A 4,534-nucleotide genomic window follows, 5' to 3' on the forward strand; every position below is an offset into this window, starting at 1 on the left:
AAGTATGGGCCCCCAAAAAGCCAGGACCGGCCCTGGGTACAACACAAAATATTCATCTTTTAATAAGCAGTGTATTTGCATTTTATTAAATTTTATTAAATGCAGTAATTTTATTAAATTACTGCAGATTTAAATGCAGTAAATCTGCGCATATTTATTCTAACTTTTAATCTAAATTAGACTTTAATGCATCCAAATCTGCATTTAATTAATTTATGTAGCTCAACCAAGTGCAGCAAACGCAGGGAGAGAAAATGACCCAAATCCTGTGATTGTGCTGAGAGCAGACCCAGTTTTGTTGATATTGTTTACAAATAAGTCACAAAGAATGTAAAATAGACTTTTTTTTTAGCTTTACATCATGTTTTAATGTTGTTCCCTCATCAGAAACAGAACTTGCTTCATGCAAGTTTAATCTCCATGGCAACCATTCAGCTGTGCAGAAACGCCTGGGTGGACCTAGCTCCGCCTACAAGCACAAAGCTCCTCCTCTGAGCTTCAGTTTCCAAACTACAATTCCTTCAGACTAGCCAGCAGCAATTAGCAAACACCTGGAGGAACTGAGCATCTGCTGAGCTCAGCAGCTGCTTCTCAGAGCAACGCTGGTAAAAACGTTGTTAAAGGGTCAACAATGTTTCAGAAACAGCAAGAACTCTTAAAGAGACAGAGGCCCAAATATATGCATTCACCTTAATGAGGCAAAACTGCTTTTGAAGACGATTTCAGAAGGACACTTCTTTGTATCTGTGCCCAGACGAGCAGCTGCTGAGGTCATGAACGACGTTTGATCCGTGTGGTTTAAAGCTCAACCCCACTGGTTCCCAGTCACACATTTCTCAGAAAGCCTTTCAACCTGAGGCGACAGCAGCCGTCTCAGACGGTGAAAGTCTCGGTTAGTCACACTGAGGTTGACCTCAGACTCGGTGACCCAGGGGTCAAACAGCGGACCGGATCGCTGAAGCACGGGTCGGATCCGCTCTCTCCCGACCTATTAGTCAGTTAGTAAGAAAACATGAGAAGCTAAAGTTCGGTATTTAAACTGGTTAGCATCTTAGACTCAGAGTAAATAATCTGTGTCTGATATAAACACTACGGGTAAAGAAACATGAATATTTGTCTTTCTTCTACAGTTTGTTGTGTTTTCTGTTGCAGGAAGTTGTTCAAACTGCAGATCTAGAGACTTTTTCAGATGTTAACTCATGACAGCTTCAGCATTTTGGGTGATTAAACTTATTAAAAGGGCAAAATTATGTGTCATTTTACAGCTCAGTAAAGTAACTGTTACCTTCAGTTATAAAGAAGCTGTTTATAACAAATATGACTTAAAAGTAATTCGACTTCCTGATTTGATGCCTTGAAATTGGGCCTCTGTCTCTTTAAGAAACTGCTGCTGTTTGTGAAGTCCCGCCTACAGGAAATCATCTCAACATGACCCCTCTATTAACCCTTTAACAACGTTTTTACCAGCGTTTAACGGAGAAGAAGCTACAATAATAAACTCAGCTGATGCAAAGCTACACCAGGAGTTTGCTAATTGCTGCTGGCTAGTCTGAAGGAGCAGGGGGGAGGAGCTGCGTCCTGAAGGCGGAGCTAGGTCCACCCAGGCGTCTAGCGCAGCTGAATGGTTTCCATGAAGATTTTAAAGGATTTCTCTAACATTAATAAAAGAATCAAAGTTCTTGATGAGTTTTGATGCTTAAAGTTTACATAAAATCCCTTTAGTTAAACATTTTCAGTCACATACCTTATGAGTGCAAAACATTAAATGTAACAGTATGTGTATGTGTGAGTGATGTTATGTTTTCTTAGCTAAGATGGTTTTAGATCGGCTCTTAATCTTTTAATTTAATTTGGTTTGAACCGAATCGTGCTGACGGTGACGCAAACCGCTGGCATCAGGCTGTGGCTCTCCTGTAATCTGAAATCCCACTGAATAAACCTGAAACACATGTCCGCTCCTCTGACCTCATGTGTCACAGTTCCTCTACTGATACACATAGAAACCATTCAGTTAAGTTCAAAACTTGCTTCTAACGTCTAAGTTATACTTTCTTTTCTGCTCAGAAAATGTCCAGGAGGATCGAAGCAGTTGGTAAAATCAGGAGTTTGTTGTGTAAAATGTTACGTTTGATGTTGATGCTTTTTATAAGAAGCTTTACCGTAATAAAAACAAGATGTGTCTCAGTCAGCATTTTTGTTTTTCTGGGTAAAAAAGGCTTCATAAAGTTTTATTGACCTTTCTGTCATTTTACAGTATTATTCTGACCGATGGAAGCCACAGGTTAACGGTGCCTATTAGGACATGACTGGTAAAACGGTTGAATTTAAGTCCTGTAATATCTGCAGACAGAGGACGTCTGGGTGACGTTCGGCTCAGCGAAGTGGAGCCGCGGCGGTTTTATAACGCCAACAGGTCCAGTAAAAAGCCTAGTAACAGTCTGGTGAAGTCCTGGCCTCTGAACTGGTAGATTGGTGCAAAACGATTGATAGAGTTGGAGCAAATAAAAGATGAAAAAGAGGCTTTGTTCAAAAACACCGTAATGAGTCTGCAATCAACACATTTATGCTCATGTTTGGGTGAAAGAGTGCTTACTGATGCAGTTATCTTTTGTAGATTTAATTTGAAATGTCGCTGACTATGTAAATGGAAAATCATCAGATTAAATTAATATCTAGAGATTCCCCCAAAACGATGGGAGAATATAAATTTTATTGGATCTTAGATGCAAAGAATAACGTCATCGGCGTACGGGGGTCTGTACCTGCCGGTGTTTATTGGTCGCTTTGAGCTCCAGAAAAACGAGACAAATCACAGAAACAGAGAAATTAGAGATAATTTACAGTTTTACCACCTCTACTAACAGCCCGTCATAAAAACAGCACATTCTTTTCATGCTCCGCCAGAAATCTGAGCCAAGATGAAAGATGAAACCAATTATGAGGCATTCCAGGGTGTAGGACTTCATCTTCTGCTTCATTCTGCTGAAAATCAGAAAAATCCTGCTCCACTCGTCCCCATCTGCAGAGGGGAGCATGGGAACGAGTTTTGCTCTGGTAAAACACTGAATGTGTAGGAAAAAAAGTTTATTTTCTTTTATTCTTTAAAACATTCCTGCTTTCTAGTTGCACAGTTTTGTTCCTCAGTTTCTTTTGCTGTCAAAATGTTTTAATAAATTATTACCTGCTGCTGCTACTTGACTAGCATTTAGTTAATATTTCTCTGGATGTATTTGGCCTTCAAAATGACCTGATTTGAGTTTGGACATTGTGCAATAGAGATGGAATAAAATCTTTATCATTGTAAGAATGAAACATTGTACAACAAAACTTAGATGCAATTCTCCTTTTAAAAATGTCTCACTTTAAAAAAAATAGACTATAAATAATCACTTATATGACTACTTATGTAAGTAAATAATTACTTGCATTTTATTAAGGGATAATAAATGTTTTATCTCTTGATAAAAAGTCAGAGGGGCCACATAAAAAGCTATGGCGGGCCACATTTAGCCCACGGGCCTCGAGTTTGACACAAATGTTCTCATTTTAGATAAAAACGTCTCTCTGCTCCTCCTGCCGTTCTGTCATTGTTTTATTCATTGACTGCAGATAATTGAGGAAGTAAAAACACTGGAGTTTGAGTGATTTCTATTGTTTTGCACCAAGACGCCATGTTTGTTTAGTTTTTTTCACTTTGTTGGCAGTAATGTTGGGTCGGATGAGGAACCCATTATAACTGCCTACAGTTTAATTGTTTTCATTATGTTGTAGTAATGTTGTAATGGTTGGCAGGGAAACAATGAAGCGTTCCTGCATTTAATGAGAACCAATCAGAGACTCCAGTGGGAAAACTGTTGCATTGTTGTGATTATTTCTGGAAAATAATGGCAGTTCAATGCAGAGTTTGCACTCAAATTATCTGTTAATGAAAACTTTGGAGAAATAACCGCTTTCCAAAATTACAGCCTGGAAAATAGTTTAAAATTGATTCAAACCTGCTGCATTTTATTCAGTATTAATATAATAATGTCTCTCAGTAAGAGATGTATGGATTTTATCCCAATTGTTAGCAACCTTTTCTGTTCAAACAGAAACCTTTCCCCTCAATGCTACAAAATAAAACTATTTAAACATGTCCTGTGTAAAATGTTTCATGAAACTTAACTAAGATAAACAAAAATGAATCCAACAGTTTCGGCATCGTTCGGCGAAGGAGTGAGAGCAGTGAGATGCTTTAGGTAAAAATAATGTGAAACCAAACAAATTTACACAGAAATGTTTAGATTTGCACCAAAATATTAAGAAAAAATCCCTGAATAAATTTACAGCTTACTGGCAAAAAGGTTGATTTGTTTGGGGGTTAGTTACACTTTAACATACATCCACCTGACTGGATTGGCATGATCTCTTGTCTTATTTTACAGAGTGGCCAACATAACTGGTTGGCATTTATGTTACACCATATTTACCAAGTATTATTGAAGTATTTTGATATTTTGGAATGGTAATATCTTAGTAGACTTGAAATAAGACA

This window comes from Poecilia formosa, unplaced genomic scaffold, assembly GCF_000485575.1.
Source record: "Poecilia formosa unplaced genomic scaffold, Poecilia_formosa-5.1.2 Scaffold435, whole genome shotgun sequence".
Taxonomy (NCBI): domain Eukaryota; kingdom Metazoa; phylum Chordata; class Actinopteri; order Cyprinodontiformes; family Poeciliidae; genus Poecilia; species Poecilia formosa.